This window comes from Triticum urartu, chromosome 7, assembly GCF_003073215.2.
Source record: "Triticum urartu cultivar G1812 chromosome 7, Tu2.1, whole genome shotgun sequence".
Lineage (NCBI taxonomy): Eukaryota > Viridiplantae > Streptophyta > Magnoliopsida > Poales > Poaceae > Triticum > Triticum urartu.
In genome coordinates this window covers 20,417,860-20,437,172 of record NC_053028.1, presented here as the reverse complement: position 1 = coordinate 20,437,172, position 19,313 = coordinate 20,417,860, and positions in this window count along the sequence as shown.

Below are 19,313 nucleotides of genomic sequence, written 5' to 3'. Positions count from 1 at the left end.
AAAACAGAGTTTTGGTCCAGGCCGGGTCAGCCCATTAGTCCCGGTTCAGTTCAGAACTGGGACTAATGTGGACATTGGTCCCGGTTCGTGAGCCCAAGAGGCCGGCCGAGCCACGTGGGCCATTGGTCCCGGTTGGTGGGATGAACCGGGACCAATAGGCCTCGCTCCTAGCCCATCACCATTGGTCCCGGTTGGTGGCCTGAACCGGGACCAAAGGCTCCCCTTTAGTCCCGGCTCATGTCACCAACCGGGACCAATGAGGTGCCTATATATACCCCTCGCTCGCGAGCAGAGCACCCCAGTGCTCTGTTTTTCTCTGGCCGAGGGGGAGAGGGCTTTGTGGTGCTCTAGCTCACCTCCTATGCACATGAGGTGTTCGATGGAATGCCCGAGCCACACTACTTAAGCTTTCTCCTCTCGAAGCTCGACCTCCAAACTCCATTTTCCTCGAGATTTGTCTAGATTTAGCGGTCCGTCACGCCCCGTCCCCGTCTTCACCGCCGTCGATCACCCGCGCCGATCTCATCACCGACACCACCGTGGTGAGCCTCTTGTTCTTATCTTCTTTCTGGAAGGAAAAATATTCTTACTTGTATGTTTAGATAGATACTTGTATCATTTTCTTACATTTATTATTGCATCTTATATAGTGCGATGGTTTTGGTATCCGCCCCCGTCGGCCCTCGCCATGTCTATGATTCGGATGTGGTATGTATATTATCTTTATAACTATTGGTTCATTTATTGTTTATGAAAATTATGCCGACCAACGTGACATAGATTTTATTTATCTAGGATGTATGTGAATCGGAAATGCCAACCGACCCTATTGTCGAGAGGTTAAATTTAGTTGAAGAAGAAAACAATTTGTTGAAGGAAAAAATAAAAAAATTGAGGAGGAGAAGATGATATTGGAGTTGCATGTTGCGGATGTCGTCGATGATCACAAGATCAAGATGGATGCAATGCGCTTGAAGATTAGAAAGATTAGAAAATATGCCATTCATACCGAGGCTTGGTATCATTATGCCGTTGGATCAATTGTTACCTTGGTTGCGATTATGATCGCATTTGTTTTCGCATTGAAATGTTTTACATAGTTTCAATGTATGGTTTAATTAATTAGATGCTCTGGAGAGCTATATGTTGTTAGATGAGAACTATGTATGCACTTTGGTTTTAATGTGATGATGAACTTCTATTAATTTGGACACTTAATTATATATAATGCACGCAGATGAACCGGCAATGGATGTACGGTGACAGACACACCCGCGAGTACATTAAGGGCGTGCATGAGTTTCTCGATGCGGCTGAGGCAAACAAGCAGAATGGTTTTATGTGTTGTCCATGCACTGAATGTGGGAATACGAGGTCTTACTCTAACCGGAAAATCCTTCACTCCCACCTGCTTTACAAGGGTTTCATGCCACACTATAATGTTTGGACGAGGCACGGAGAAATAGGGGTTATGATGGAAGACGGCGAAGAAGAAGACTACGATGACAACTATGTGCCCCCTGAATACGGTGATGCTGCAACGGGGGGAGCTGGTGAAGATCAAGAGGAACCAGACGATGTGCCCAATGATGCTGTAACGGGTGAAGCTGCTGAAGATTAAGAGGAACCAGACGATGTGCCCGATGATGATGATCTCCGCCGGGTCATTGTCGATGCAAGGACGCAATGCATTAGTCAAAAGGAGAAACTGAAGTTCGATCGCATGTTAGAGGATCACAAAAAAGGGTTATACCCCAATTGCGAAGATGGCAACACAAAGCTCGGTACCGTACTGGAATTGCTGTAGTGGAAGGCAGAGAATACTGTGGCTGACAAAGGATTTGAAAAGCTACTGAAAATATTGAAGAAGAAACTTCCAAAGGATAACGAATTGCCCGACAGTACATACACAGCAAAGAAGGTCGTATGCCCTCTAGGATTGGAGGTGGAGAAGATACATGCATGCCCTAATGACTGCATCCTCTACCGCGGTGCATACAAGGATCTGAACGCATGCCCGGTATGTGGTGCATTGCGGTATAAGATCAGACGAGATGACCCTGGTGATGTTGACGGCGAGCCCCCCAGGAAGAGGGTTCCTGCGAAGGTGATGTGGTATGCTCCTATAATACCACGGTTGAAACGTCTGTTCAAAAATGAAGAGCATGCCAAGTTGATGCGATGGCACAGTGAGAACCGAAAGAAAGATGGGAAGTTGAGAGCACCCGCTGACGGGTCGCAGTGGAGAAAAATCGAGAGAAAGTACTGGGATGAGTTTGCAAAGGATCCAAGGAATGTATGGTTTGCTTTAAGCGCGGATGGCATTAATCCTTTCGGGGAGCAGAGCAGCAATCACAGCACCTGGCCCGTGACTCTATGTATGTATAACCTTCCTCCTTGGATGTGCATGAAGCGGAAATTCATTATGATGCCAGTTCTCATCCAAGGCCCTAAGCAACCTGGCAACGAAATTGATGTGTACCTAAGGCCATTAGTTGAAGAACTTTTACAGCTGTGGAATCAAAACGGTGTACATACGTGGGATGAGCACAGACAGGAGGAATTTAACCTTAAGGCGTTGCTGTTCGTGACCATCAACGATTGGCCCGCTCTCAGTAACCTTTCAGGACAGACAAACAAAGGATACCACGCATGCACGCACTGTTTAGATGACACTGAAAGTATATACCTGGACAAATGCAGGAAGAATGTGTACCTGGCCATCGTCGATTTCTTCCGACCAACCATCAATGTCGAAAGAAAGGCAAGCATTTCAAAGGCGAGGCAGATCACCGCAAGAAGCCCGCCATGCGCACCGGTGATCACGTGCTTGCTATGGTCAATGATTTACACTACGTAATCTTTGGAAAGGGTCCCGGTGGACTAGCTGTTTTGAATGACGCTGAGGGACACGCACCCATGTGGAAGAAGAAATCTATATTTTGGGACCTACCCTACTGGAAAGACCTAGAGGTCCGCTCCTCAATCGACGTGATGCACGTGACGACGAACCTTTGCGTGAACCTGCTAGGCTTCTTGGGCGTGTATGGGAAGACAAAAGATACACCTGAGGCACGGGAGGACCTGCAACGTTTGCACGAAAAAGACGGCATGCCTCCGAAGTAGTATAAAGGTCCTGCCAGCTACGCTCTTACGAAAGAAGAGAAAGAAATCTTCTTTGAATGCCTGCTTAGTATGAAGGTCACGACTGGCTTCTCGTCGAATATAAAGGGAATAATAAATATGCCAGAGAAAAAGTTTCAGAACCTAAAGTCTCATGACTGCCACGTGATTATGACGCAACTGCTTCCGGTTGCATTGAGGGGGCTTCTACCGGAAAACGTCCGATTAGCCATTGTGAAGCTATGTGCATTCCTCAATGCAATCTCTCAGAAGGTGATCGATCCAGAAATCGTACCAAGGCTAAGGAGTGATGTGGCGCAATGTCTTGTCAGCTTCGAGCTGGTGTTCCCACCATCCTTCTTCAATATCATGACGCACGTCCTAGTTCATCTAGTCGACGAGATTGTCATCCTGGGGCCCGTATTTCTACACAATATGTTCCTCTTTGAGAGGTTCATGGGAGTCCTAAAGAAATATGTCCGTAATCGCGCTAGGCCAGAAGGAAGCATCTCCATGGGCCATCAAACAGAGCATGTTATCGGGTTTTGTGTTGACTTCATTCTTGGCCTTAACAAGATAGGTCTCCCTAAATCGCGGTATGAGGGGAGACTGACTGGAAAAGGCACTCTTGGAAGAGACTCAATAATATGCAGGGACAGATATTCTTGGTCTCAAGCACACTACACAGTTCTACAGAACTCTACCTTGGTGACCCCGTATGTCGATGAACACAAGAACAGTCTGCGCTCCAAACACCCGGAGCAGTGCGACGACTGGATTACATGTGAACACATCAGGACTTTCAGCAGTTGGTTGGAAACACGTCTTAGAGGTGACAACACTGTTTGTGATGAGTTGTACTTGTTTTCCAGGGGACCATCTTTGACTGTATTGACTTACAAAGGATACGAGATAAATGGGAATACATTTTACACGATCGCCCAAGATCAAAAGAGCACCAACCAAAACAGCGGTGTCCGCTTTGATGCAGCGACCGAGAGCGGAAAGGATACATATTATGGTTACATAGTGGACATATGGGAACTTGACTACGGACCTGATTTTAAGGTCCCTTTGTTTAAGTGCAAATGGGTCAATCTGTTAGGCGGCGGGGTACAGGTAGACCCATAGTACGGAATGACAACAGTGGATCTGAAAAATCTTGGGTACACTGATGAACCGTTCGTCCTAGCCAATGATGTGGCACAGGTTATCTATGTGAAGGACATGTCTACCAAACCGAGAAAAAGAAAAGATAAGGAAGCGAATACATCATACGATGAGCCAAAGCGCTACATAGTTCTTTCAGGAAAAAGGGACATCCTGGGAGTGGACGGCAAGACAGACATGTCTGAAGATTATGAAAAGTTTCATGAAATTCCTCCCTTCAATGTCAAGGCTGACCCAAGCATCCTGATAAACAATGAAGATTATCCATGGTTACGGCGCAATAAGCAAATGACACAAGCGAAGAAAAAGTGAAGACTTTCTCCCGCAACTTTGTAACACACGAACATGCTACCATTGTCCGTTTTGTACATGCACATGCTATGTGGGTGAAATTATGATACCATTCCAACTTTCAACTTTTTCAGAGTTCATTTGAAATGCTTTCATGTCTTATGGTTCGGCCCTCGTAATACCATGACCATTAGTCCCTGGCCCATGCCAACTTTCAAACCGGGACTAAAGGGTTGGTCCTCGTTGCGGGCCGAGTTTAGTCCCACCTCGCCAACCGAAGGGGGCTCACACCGGTTTATAAGCCCTTCCCTCTCTGCCTTGTTGAGCTCCTCTCAAAGTGAAAATAGATGCCCTAATAGAGAAAAGTTTAACCTAAATTCATAGTGAATTTCTCTGAAATTCATAGAAATTTACTAGGAACTTAGGTTGAATTTTCTCTATAAGCGCATCTATTCTCATTTTTTAGTAAGTTAATCACAAACTTGTGATTCAAACAATTTTCAAAGAATTCAAATTTTAACTATTCAAATTTAAACTAATGGCACTAACAGAAAGTTTATAATTTTTCTAAAACTAATGGCACTAACAGAAAGTTTATAATTTTGCTAACCTAAAAGCAAACAGAATTAAAAATTAAAGCAAAAAACAAAAGAAAATAAATAATGCAAAAAACAAATCAAAAAAACAGGAAAAAACTATTTTTATAGTAAATTTAATCACAAAATAAAATAAATAAAGCAACAAAGAAAACAAAAAAACTAAAAAAGTGTTTTCAAATTTGAAAACTAATAGCACTAACAGAAAGTTTAAATTTTTTCTAAAACTAATGGCACTAACAGAAAGTTTATAATTTTGCTAACCTAAAAGCAAACAGAATTAAAAATTAAAGCAAAAAACAAAATAAAATAAATAATGCAAAAAACAAATCAAAAAACAGGAAAAAACTATTTTTATAGTAAAGTTAATCACAAAATAAAATAAATAAAGCAACAAAGAAAACAAAAAAACTAAAAAAGTGTTTTCAAATTTGAAAACTAATTGCACTAACAGAAAGTTTATAATTTTCCTAAAACTAATGGCACTAACAGAAAGTTTATAATTTTCCTAAAACTAATGGCACTAACAGAAAGTTTATAATTTTGCTAACCTAAAAGCAAACAGAATTAAAAATTAAAGCAAAAAACAAAAGAAAATAAATAATGCAAAAAACAAATCAAAAAATAGGAAAAAACTATTTTTATAGTAAAGTTAATCACAAAATAAAATAAATAAAGCAACAAAGAAAACAAAAAAACTAAAAAATTATTTTCAAATTTGAAAACTAATGGCATTAACAAAAAGTTTATAATTTTTCTAAAAATAAAAGCATAAAGAATTAAAAAATAAAGCAAAAAACAAAAGAAAATAAATAAAGCAACAAAAAAACAAAAAAAATGCCACCTACTGGGCCACCACGGCCTGAATACGACTAGAAACCCTACCATGGGCCAGGATTCAGGCCCGCAGCAGGCCTAGTAGGCCCACAGGCATTGCAGTGACAGATTAGGCCCGAAAGCCTGCAGTTGAGAGGAGCTCGGGAGGGTGGGTGCAGCAGCGCTTATAAACCACTCCAGAGCCCTCTCAACTAGCGAGGTGGGACTAAACTTTTGGGCGCGGGGCAGCACAAGGCCATTGGTCCCGGTTGGTGGGAAGAACCGGGACCAAAGGGGGGCATTGGTCTTGGTTCGTCGCACCAACCGGGACCAATGGACCCCTTTGGTTCCGGTTCGCCTCACCAACCGGGACCAAAGGCCGCCGCTTCCCGCCCTTTGGGCTGCTGAAAAGAGGCCTTTGGTCCCGTTGGTGGCACCAACCGGGACTAAAGGGGGGCATTGGTCCCGGGTTGAGCCACGAACCGGGACCAATACCTTTCCTATATAACCAAACACATAGGAAATTTCCCCCACCCGCCATTCTTCTCTCCAAACGCCGCCAGGCTGCTGCGCTGCTCCTCGACGCCGGCTGCCCCGACGTCGCCGTCGCCTCCCCTAGCCACCCGAGGTCGCCGTCGCCGCCCGCTCGCCGTCGCCCGTGCCCTCGCCCGACGCCGTCGCCGATCGCCGCCCTGCCCCGACGCGCGTCGCGCGCCCCGGCCCACCCGTCGCCGTCGCCCTGCCCCGCCCGTCGCCGTCGCCCCTGCCCCGCCCGTCGTCGTCGCCCCGCCCCGCCCGTCGCCGTCGCCCCGGCCCGCCCGTTGCCGTCGCCCTGCCCCATTGGTCCGGCCGGCGCCCCTCCCCTGTTTTTTTATATATTATATATGCTTGTGTATATTGCCTCTTTGTGTATATTATGTATATATGTCAGTATATGTATTGTGTATATTGCTTCTTTTCAGATTTTTTTTCATATATATGTTTGTATTTTGTATTTTGCTTTTTTATAAAAATGTATATATGTTTTTATGTTCTCTGTGTATATATGTTCATATATGCAAAAGTTAGATTTAAATATTTAGAAAAGGATTATCTATATATGTTCTCTGATTTAGTACATTTTAGGTTAGTTTCATTTCTAGAAAAGTTTTATATATTTAGGAGAGGAAAAAGGAAAATAAGAAGAGGAAAAAGGAGAAGAAGAGGAGAGGAAGAAACGGAAGAGGAGAAGAAGAAAGGAATAGAGTTTTTCTATTTTTTCTTCTTCTCCTCTTTTTTTTCTTCTTTTTTTTTCTTCGATCTTCTCCTCTATTCCTTTCTTCTTCTCCTCCTTTTATTTCTTCTTCGTTTTCTTCAATACGAGGGGGGGGGGGGTCGATATAACCCCCTCCCGATAGGAAAGTTTTATATAGAAAGTTACAATTTTAGAAAAGTTTTATATATGCAAAAGTTACAATTTTAGAAAAAGAAGGATAGGAAAGAAGAAAATAAGAAGAGGAAAGAAAGAAGAAGAGGAGAGGAAAAGAAGAGGAGAAATAAATAATTAAGAAGAAGAAAAAAGAAGAAAAAGAAGAGGAGGAGAAGAAAGGAATAGTGGAGAGGAAGAGAAAATAGAATATTCTATTTTCTCTTCTTCTCCACTATTCCTTTCTTCTTCTCCTCTTTTTTTTCTTCTTTTTTTCTTCGATCTTCTCCTCTAGCTATTCCTTTCTTCTTCTCCTCTTTCTTCTTCTTCTTCTTCTTCTTCTTCTTCTTCTTCTTAATTTTTATCGGGAACGAGGGTGTCGAGGATCGCCGAGGGGTCGAGGGTCGGGAACTAGGGTAGAGGGTCGAGGGTCGTTAAGGGGTCAAGGGTCGAGGGTTTCAGGGTCGAGTGTTCGAGGGTTCTATAGGGTCTAGGGATCGAGGGTCGAGGGTTCCAGGGTCGTCTAGGGGTCGAGGGTTCAAGGGTGGTCGAGGGTTCGAGGGGTCGAGGATCGCCGAGGGGTCGAGAGAGGTTTCCTAGTGTCAAAGTATTGAAGAAATCCATGGCTTCATCATTAGCCGGAAGTAACCAGGGCATGACGAAGTCCTCCAAAGTTATTCCAGAATGGTGTCCCGGATAGGATAATTTGCCTTTTTGTATGAATTTCAGCAAAGGCCTTCCAAATAACGATATTTGGAAGGTGTTGCTGAACTTTGTACCAAAAAGCGAATTATCTTATCTGGGACTCCGTTCCAAAATAACTTTGGAGAGCTTCGTACCATCATGCACATGTTACTTTCGCCTAATGATGAAGTCATGGTTTTGTTGAATCCTTTGACACTAGGCAACCTTCCGACCCCTCGACGATCCTCTCGAACTGTTGGGGAACGTTGCAGAAAACAAAAATTTCCTACTCGTTTCACAAGATCATCTAGGAGTTCATCTAGCAACGAGTCATTGGATGCATCTACATACCTTTGTAGATTCGCGCACGGAAGCGTTCAAAAGACGTGATGATGTAGTCGACACGACGTGATTCAAATCACGATGACAAGCGCGGAACGGACGGCACCTCCGCGTTCAACACACGTACGGGACGGGAGCGTCTCCTCCTTCTTGATCCAGCAAGGGGAGGAGGAGAGGTTGAATGAAGATCAGCAGCACGACGGCGTGGTGGTGGATGCCAGGGCCGTCACAGTAGCAGGCTTCGCTATACTAGCGAGGAGACGTAACGGGGAGAGAGGGAGGGCCAGGGGCTGGTGTGTCAAGTCCCTCCTCTCCCCCACTATATATAGGAGGGCCAAGGGGGGGTGGTGCGCAGCCTAGGAGATCCAATCTCCTAGGTGCGGCTGCCATGGGGAGGTTTCCCTCCCCCCCAAGGCACCTAGAGGTGCCTTCCACCACTTGGACTCTTCCTTTAAGTGGAACCCTAGGCGCATGGGCCTTTGGGGCTGGTGCCATTGGCCCATCTAGGCCAAGGCGCACCCCCTAGAGCCCATGTGGCCCCCCGGGACAGGTGGCCCCACCCGGTGGGCCCACGGGACCCCTCCGGTGGTCCCAGTACAATATCGATAACCCCGAAACTTGTCCCGATGGCCAAAACAGCACTTCCTATATATAATTCTTTACCTCCGGACCATTCCGGAACTCCTCGTGACGTCCGGGATCTCATCCGGGACTCCGAACAACATTCGGGTTACTGCATATACATATCTTCACAACCCTAGCGTCACCGAACCTTAAGTGTGTAGACCCTACGGGTTCGGGAGACAAGCAGACATGACCGAGACGACTCTCCGGTCAATAACCAACAGCGGGATCTGGATACCCATGTTGGCTCCCACATGCTCCACGATGATCTCATCGGATGAACCACGATGTCGAGGATTCAATCAACCCCGTACGCAATTCCCTTTGTCAATCGATATGTTACTTGCCCGAGATTCGATCGTCGGTATCCCAATACCTCGTTCAATCTCGTTACCGGCAAGTCACTTTACTCGTACCGTAATGCATGATCCCGTGACCAGACACTTGGTCACTTTGAGCTCATTATGATGATGCATTACCGAGTGGGCCCGGTGATACCTCTCCGTCATACGGAGTGACAAATCCCTGTCTTGATCCATGTCAACCCAACAGACACTTTTGGAGATACCCGTAGTCTACCTTTATAGTCACCCAGTTACGTTGTGACGTTTGGTATACCCAAAGCACTCCTACAGTATCCGGGAGTTACACGATCTCATGGTCTAAGGAAAAGATACTTGACATTGGAAAACTCTAGCAAACGAACTATACGATCTTGTGCTATGTTTAGGATTGGTCTTGTCATCACATCATTCCTAATGATGTGATCTCGTTATCAATGACATCCAATGTCCATAGTCAGGAAACCATGACTATCCGTTGATCAAGAGCTAGTCACTAGAGGCTTACTAGGGACATGTTGGTGTCTGTTATTCACACATGTATTACGATTCCGATAACACAATTATAGCATGAATAAGAGAATTATCATGAATAAGGAAAATAATAATAATGCTTTTATTATTGCTCTAGGGCATATTTCAACAGTCTCCACTTGCACTAGAGTCATAATCTAGTTACATTGTGATGAATCGCACCCATGGATTCTGGTGTGATCATGTTTTTTGCTCTAGGAGAGGTTTAGTCAACGGATCGCTACATTCAGTCCGTATGTATTTTACAAATCTCTATGTCTCCATCTTTACAATTTTCACGAATGGAGTTGAAGCGACGCTTGATGTGCTTGTCTTCTTGTGAAACTGGGCTTCCTTGGCAAGATAATAGCTCAGTGTTGTCAAAAGAAGTTTTGATTGGCCCGACGCATTGGGTATGGACTCTAGGTCGGTGATGAACTCTTCACCATATTGGCTTCATGTGATTGCCTCTGAGGCTGCCATGTACTCGCTTCACATGTAGATCCCGCCACGACGCTCTGCTTGCAACTGCACCAGCTTACTGCCCCACCATTCAAAATATACACGTATCCGGTTTGTGACTTAGAGTCATCCAGATCTGTGTCGAAGCTAGCGTCGTAACCCTTTACGACGAGCTCTTCGTCACCTCCATAAACGAGAAACATTTCCTTAGTCCTTTTCAGGTACTTCAGGATATTCTTGACCGCTGTCCAGTGTTCCTTGCCGGGATTACTTTGGTACCTTCCTACCAAACTTACGGCAAGGTTTACATCAGGTCTGGTACACAGCATGGCATACATAATAGAACCTATGGCTGATGCATAGGGGATGACGCTCATCTCTTCTATATCTTCTGCCGTGGTCGGACATTGAGCTGAGCTCAATTTCATACCTTGTAACACAGGCAAGAACCCCTTCTTAGATTGATCCATATTGAACTTCTTCAATATCTTATCAAGGTATGTGCTTTGTGAAAGACCTATGAGGCGTCTCGATCTATCTCTATAGATTTTGATGCCTAATATATAAGCAGCTTCTCCAAGGTCCTTCATTGAAAAACTCTTATTCAAGTAGGCCTTAATGCTGTCCAAGAGTTCTATATCATTTCCCATCAAAGTATGTCATCTACATATAATATGAGAAATGCTACAGAGCTCCCACTCACTTTCTTGTAAACGCAGGCTTCTCCATAAGTCTGCGTAAACAAACGCTTTGATCATCTCATCAAAGCGAATGTTCCAACTCCGAGATGCTTGCACCAGCCCATAAATCGAGCGTTGGAGCTTGCACACTTGTCAGCATTCTTAGGATCGACAAAACCTTCCGGCTGCATCATATACAATTCTCCCTTAGAAACTTGTCGATAACCCTTAGCGACAAGCCGAGCTTTATAGATGGTCACATTACCATCCGCGTCTGTCTTCTTCTTAAAGATCCATTTATTTTCTATGGCTCGCCGTTCAACGGGCAAGTCAGTCAAAGTCCATACTTCGTTTTCATACATGGATCCTATCTCGGATTTCATGGCTTCCAGCCATTTGTCGGAATCCGGGCCCGCCATCGCTTCTTCATAGTTCGAAGGTTCACCGTTGTCTAACAACATGATTTCCAAGACAGGGTTGCCGTACCACTCTGGTGCGGAACGTGTCCTTGTGGACCTTCGAATTTCAGTAGGAGCTTGATCAGAAGTATCTTGATCATTATCATTAACTTCCTCTCTAGTCGGTGCAGGCACCTCAGGAACATTTTCTTGAGTTGCGCCATTTCGGTTCAAGAGGTAATACTTCATCAAGCTCTACTTTCCTCCCACTTACTTCTTTCGAGAGAAACTCTTTCTCTAGAAAGGACCCATTCTTGGCAACAAAGATCTTGCCTTCGGATCTGAGGTAGAAGGTATACCCAATAGTTTCTTTTGGGTATCCTATGAAGACGCATTTTTCCGACTTGGGTTCGAGCTTTAGGTTGAAGTTTCTTGACATAAGCATCGCATCCCCAAACTTTTAGAAACGACAGCTTAGGTTTCTTCCCAAACCATAATTCATACGGTGTCGTCTCAACGGATTTCGACGGAGCCCTATTTAAAGTGAATGCGGCAGTCTCTAAAGCATAGCAAAAGATAGCGGTAAATCGGTAAGAGACATCATAGATCGCACCATATCTAATAGAGTGCGATTACGACGTTCGGACACACCGTTATTACGCTGAGGTGTTCCAGGCGGCGTGAGTTGTGAAACTATTCCACATTTTCTTAAGTGTGTGCCAAATTCGTGACTCAAGTATTCTCCTCCACGATCTGATCGTAGAAACTTGATTTTCCTGTCACGTTGATTCTCAACCTCACTCTGAAATTCCTTGAACTTTTCAAAGGTTTCAGACTTGTGTTTCATTAAGTAGACATACCCATATCTACTCAAGTCATCAGTGAGGGTGAGAACATAACGATAGCCACCGCGAGCCTCAACACTCATTGGACCGCACACATCAGTATGTATGATTTCCAATAAGTTGGTTGCTCGCTCCATTGTTCCTGAGAACGGAGTCTTGGTCATTTTACCCATGAGGCATGGTTCGCACGTGTCAAATGATTCATAATCAAGAGACTCTAAAAGTCCATCTGCATGGAGCTTCTTCATGCGTTTGACACCTATGTGACCAAGGCGGCAGTGCCACAAGTATGTGGGACTATCATTATCAACCTTACATCTTTTGGTACTCACACTATGAATATGTGTAGCAATACGCTCGAGATTCATTAAGAATAAACCATTCACCATAGGAGCATGACCATAAAACATATCTCTCATATAAATGGAACAACCATTATTCTCGGATTTAAATGAGTAGCCATCTCGAATTAAACGAGATCCGATACAATGTTCATGCTCAAAGCTGGCACTAAATAACAATTATTGAGGTTTAAAACTAATCCCGTAGGTAAATGTAGAGGCAGCGTGCCGACGGCGATCACATCGACCTTGGAACCATTCCCGACGCGCATCGTCACCTCGTCCTTCGCCAGTCTCCGCTTATTCCGCAGCTCCTGCTTTGAGTTACAATATGAGCAACGCACCGGTATCAAATACCCAGGAGCTACTACGAGTACTGGTAAGGTACACATCAATTACATGTATATCACATATACCTTTTGTTTTGCCGGCCTTCTTGTCCGCTAAGTATTTGGGGCAGTTCCGCTTCCAGTGACCACTTTCCTTGCAATAAAAGCACTCAGTCTCGGGCTTGGGTCCATTCTTTGGCTTCTTCCCGGCAGCTTGCTTGCCGGGCGCGGCAACTCCCTTGCCGTCCTTCTTGAAGTTCTTTTTACCCTTGCCTTTCTTGAACTTAGTGGTTTTATTGACCATCAACACTTGATGTTCTTCTTGACTTCTACCTCGCTGATTTCAGCATTGAGAACAACTCAGGAATGGTCTTTTTGCATCCCCTGCATGTTGAAGTTCATCACAAAGCTCTTGTAGCTTGGTGGAAGCGACTGGAGGATTCTGTCAATGACCGCGTCATCCGGGAGATTAACTCCCAGCTGAGACAAGCGGTTATGTAACCCAGACATAGTGAGTATGTGCTCACTGACAGAACTATTTTCCTCCATCTTACAGCTGAAGAACTTATCGGAGACTTCATATCTCTCGATCCGGGCATGAGCTTGAAAAACCATTTTCAGCTCTTCGAACATCTCATATGCTCCATGTCTCTCAAAACGCTTTTGGAGCCCCGGCTCTAAGCTGTAAAGCATGCCGCACTGAACGAGGGAGTAGTCGTCAACACGTGTCTGCCAAGCGTTCATAACGTCTTGGTTCTGTGGGACGGGAGCTTCACCTAGCGGTGCTTGTAGGACATAATCTTTCTTGGCAGCTATGAGGATGATCCTCAGGTTCCGGACCCAGTCCGTATAGTTGCTGCCATCGTCTTTCAGCTTGGTTTTCTCTAGGAACGCGTTGAAGTTGAGGACTACGTTGGCCATTTGATCTACAAGACATATTGTAAAGATTTTAGACTAAGTTCATGATAATTAAGTTCATCTAATCAAATTATTAATGAACTCCCACTTAGATTAGACATCCCTCTAGTCATCTAAGTATTACATGATCCGAGTTAACTAGACCGTGTCCGATCATCACGTGAGACGGACTAGTCAACGTCGGTGAACATCTTCATGTTGATCGTATCTTCTATACGACTCATGCTCGACCTTTCGGTCTTCTGTGTTCCGAGGCCATGTCTGTACATGCTAGGCTCGTCAAGTTAACCTAAGTGTTTTGCATGTGTAAAACTGTCTTACACCGTTGTATGTGAACGTAAGGATCTATCACACCCGATCATCACGTGGTGCTTCGAAACGACGAACTTTAGCAACGGTGCACAGTTAGGGGAGAACACTTCTTGAAATTTTATGAGGGATCATCTTATTTACTACCGTCGTTCTAAGTAAATAAGATGCAAAACATGATAAACATCACATGCAATCATAATAGTGACATGATATGGCCAATATCATATAGCTCCTTTGATCTCCATCTTGGGGCTCCATGATCATCTTGTCATCCGGCATGACACCATGATCTCCATCATCATGATCTCCATCATCGTGTCTCCATGAAGTTGCTCGCCAACTATTACTTCTACTACTATGGCTAACGTTTAGCAATAAAGTAAAGTAATTTACATGGCGTTTCTCAATGACACGCAGGTCATAAAAAATAAAGACAACTCCTATGGCTCCTGCCGGTTGTCATACTCATCGACATGCAAGTCGTGATTCCTATTACAATAGCATGAACATCTCATACATCACATATAGATCATTCATCATTCATCACAACTTTGGCCATATCATATCACAAACCACTTGCTGCAAAAACAAGTTAGACGTCCTCTAATTGTTGTTGCAAGTTTTTACGTGGCTGAATTAGGGTTCTAGCAAGAACGTCTTCTTACCTACGTTAAAGCCACAACGTGATTTGTCAACTTCTATTTACCCTTCATAAGGACCCTGTTCATCGAATCCGCTTCAACTAAAGTGGGAGAGACAGACACCCGCCAGCCACCTTATGCAACTAGTGCATGTTAGTCGGTGGAACCGGTCTCACGTAAGCGTACGTGTAAGGTTGGTCCGGGCCGCTTCATCCCACAATACCGCTGAAGCAAGATAAGACTAGTAGCGGCAAGAAAGTTGACAAATCTACGCCCACAACAAATTGTGTTCTACTCGCGCAAGAAGAACTACGCATAGACCTAGCTCATGATGCCACTGTTGGGGAACGTTGCAGAAAACAAAAATTTTCCTACTCGTTTCACCAAGATCATCTAGGAGTTCATCTAGCAACGAGTCATTGGATGCATCTACATACCTTTGTAGATCGCGCACGGAAGCGTTCAAAGAACGGTGATGATGTAGTCGAACACGACGTGATCCAAATCACCGATGACCAAGCGCCGAACGGACGGCACCTCCGCGTTCAACACACGTACGGGACGGGAGACGTCTCCTCCTTCTTGATCCAGCAAGGGAGAAGGAGAGGTTGATGAAGATCCAGCAGCACGACGGCGTGGTGGTGGATGCAGGGCGTCACAGTAGCAGGGCTTCGCCTATACTACGAGAGAGAGACGTAACGGGGAGAGAGGGAGGCGCCAGGGGCTGGTGTGTCAAGTCCCTCCTCTCCCCCACTATATATAGGAGGGCCAAGGGGGGTGGTGCGCAGCCTAGGAGATCCAATCTCCTAGGTGCGGCGGCCAAGGGGAGGTTTCCCTCCCCCCCAAGGCACCAGGGTGCCTTCCACTAGTGGGACTCCTCCCATGGAAACCCTAGGCGCATGGGCCTAGTGGGGCTGGTGCCCTTGGCCCATGTAGGCCAAGGGACCCTCCCATAGTGGGCCCTCCCCATCTAGGCGCAGGCCAGGGCACCCCCTACAGCCCATGTGGCCCCCCGGGACAGGTGGCCCCACCCGGTGGGCCCCCGGGACCCCTCCGGTGGTCCCGGTACAATACCGATAACCCCGAAACTTGTCCCGATGGCCGAAACAGCACTTCCTATATATAATTCTTTACCTCCGGACCATTCCGGAACTCCTCGTGACGTCGGGATCTCATCCGGGACTCCGAACAACATTCGGGTTACTGCATATACATATCTTCACAACCCTAGCGTCACCGAACCTTAAGTGTGTAGACCCTACGGGTTCGGGAGACAAGCAGACATGACCGAGACGACTCTCCGGGCAATAACCACCAGCGGGATCTGGATACCCATGTTGGCTCCCACATGCTCCATGATGATCTCATCGGATGAACCACGATGTCGAGGATTCAATCAACCTTGTATGCAATTTCCTTTGTCAATCGATATGTTACTTGCCCGAGATTCGATCGTCGGTATCCCAATACCTCGTTCAATCTCGTTACCGGCAAGTCACTTTACTCGTACCGTAATGCATGATCCCGTGACCAGACACTTGGTCACTTTGAGCTCATTATGATGATGCATTACCGAGTGGGCCCAGTGATACCTCTCCGTCATACGGAGTGACAAATCCCAGTCTTGATCCATGTCAACCCAATAGACACTTTCGGAGATACCCGTAGTCTACCTTTATAGTCACCCATTTACGTTGTGACGTTTGGTAGACCCAAAGCACTCCTACGGTATCCGGGAGTTACACGATCTCATGGTCTAAGGAAAAGATACTTTGACATTGGAAAACTCTAGCAAACGAACTATACGATCTTGTGCTATGTTTAGGATTGGGTCTTGTCCATCACATCATTCTCCTAATGATGTGATCTCGTTATCAATGACATCCAATGTCCATAGTCAGGAAACCATGACTATCTGTTGATCAACGAGCTAGTCAACTAGAGGCTCACTAGGGACATGTTGGTGTCTGTTATTCACACATGTATTACGATTTCGGATAACACAATTATAGCATGAATAAAGACAATTATCATGAACAAGGAAATATAATAATAATGCTTTTATTATTGTCTCTAGGGCATATTTCCAACACGAACATGAGAGGAAGAACAGGATAAAAAAAGAAGAGGAAGAAGAAAAAAAAGAGGAGAAGAAAGAATAGAGGAGTTCTTCTCCTCTATTCTTTCTTCTCCTCTTTTTTTTCTTCTTCTTCCTCTTTTTTTATCGGGAACGAGGGTCGTCGAGGGACATATAGATGTAGTGTCGTCGTTGTCGATATATACCCCCTCCCGATAGCTTCAACACGTGGGGGGGGGGTCGAGGCCACTAATTAATATATATGATTCCTTACTATGATTAGGTAGCTAGTTCTACGTTTGGCACTAATATATCCATCTGTCATGTTTGAATAATATTGCCATGTTGTAAATATTTGTAGAAACTATGGACACCGCCCTAGACGAAGCAAAAGAAGCGTTGTTGAGGGACATAATCGCAGAAGGAAGTGATGCCGTGTCGTTGTTTCTCAACGACACCGATGGTCTGGAAGGAGAGGGTGAACAAGCTGGCTACGGTGACCTAATGCCGGTGCAAGAAGAAGAACATGAGGACGGCTCCGGTGACCCAATGCCGGTGCAAGAAGGAGACCGTGATGACGGCTCCGGTGACCGAACCGAGTCCGGCCAGGTATATATATTAGTTAAGCCTGTGCTGACTAGCTGATTGATGCATTCATTGTTTTGGTATGTACACATATTAATTAAGTCTTTGTTCTTTTTTCTAGCCCTCCGGATCGAGCACAACTTCGGTAAAGAGACGAGGCCCGAAGAAAAAGTTGAGCTCGGATGAAAAGTTTGAGATCATAGCAATCACGCCCGACGGCCAACCGATTGAACCCCTCCGGACAAAGAGTGCATTTATTGCTCAATGCGGGCTTCTGGTTAGGGACAAGATCCCGATAAGCATCCAGCAATGGTTTAAGCCGGCTACAGAAGACCCTGAGGTGTCTTATGTCAATGATATGCAGAAAAATGATATTTGGACTGAGCTGAAGTCAAATTTCACCCTACCGCCAGAGGATAATCCATAGAACCCAGTTAAAGAGCAATTAATCAAATCTTTTGCTCTTAAGAGGATGGCAGAACTATTCAGGAGGTGGAAGAAAGAGCTGAATAAGTTTGTCGAAAATAATGAGACACCAGAATTCAAGGGCAGATATGAGAAGATCAGAGATCACTAGCCCGCATTTGTGGCCCACAAGACATCAGAAAAGAGTAAGAAGATGTTGGTGACAAACAAGCAAAATGCTGCGAAGAAGATGCTTCACCATCGCACGGGGTCAGGTGGCTACCTCATAGCCCGGCCTAAGTGGGCCAAGACTGAGAATGATCTGGTTGATAAAGGGATCGAACCAGAGACAATTAGCTGGCCAGACCGTTGCCGGACTTGGTTCTTCGGGGATGGCGGAACCTTGGACCCCGTAACAGGGAAGTGCATTTGGACGAATGATCAAATGGACATACCAGTCAGGAAGCTTAAGCAGTATATCGAAGCAGCGCAGCAAGGGAAGTTCTTTCCAGACAGAGAGAACGATGAGCTCACAATGGCCCTCGAGAATCCTGAGCACCCTGGACGGACATGAGGCACGCCAGGCTCCATTCCGTGGAAGGTTGGGTTTCCGGACACAGGCGGTTACAAATCCCATGAGAGGAGGAAAAAAGTGCAGCATACCCAAATGTAGGCGCTGCAAGCAAGGGTAGACGCGATAGAGGAACGAGAAGCAAATCGCAGCAAACATACTGCCGAAGCCTCCCCCGAAGCTACCCTGCCATCTCAGCGCAGAAGCAGCGTGGCTTCCACCAAGCTGCTTCAGCCGGAGCATGCCTTGATGGCTCCTGCCAGCTATCCCGTGGATGCTATCATGGAGTCTCAAAATTGCCACCTTATGACGCAATGGATGAATTTGAAGGTCAAGGCGGCTGTTGGCTCTATTTATCCTACTGAACCCGGCGCAACTTTTCACTACCGGCCGATTCCAGAAGGATATGCTAGGGTGATGGTGGATGAAATAACGGAGGGATTTGAGGACCTCCAGCTTGACCACCCTACCGGTGAAGAGGAGACTCGGCTGGGGTCTGCTCTGAAGACTCCATGCCTATGGCGGAAGGAGCTCATCAACCTTCCGAATTGGACGCCTCCGCCTCCTCCTCCTCCTCCGGCGAGTCAGGGCACTCCGCCTCCTCCACCACCTCCTCCTCCGGCGAGTGACGATCAGGGCCCTCGGCCGGCTCCTTCTTCGGCACGTGGCGGCACTCTGCCTCCTTCTCCGCCTGCGCCGACGCGCCCGAGCAGCCAGCCTCCTCCTTCTCCGCCTCGTCAGCAAGGGCGGAAGAGACCTGCCGCCGCTCCAGCTGCTCCGGCGCATCGTAGTCCTTCTCCTCCGCCTCATAAGCAAGTAAAGAAGACAACCGCTCCGTCTGCTC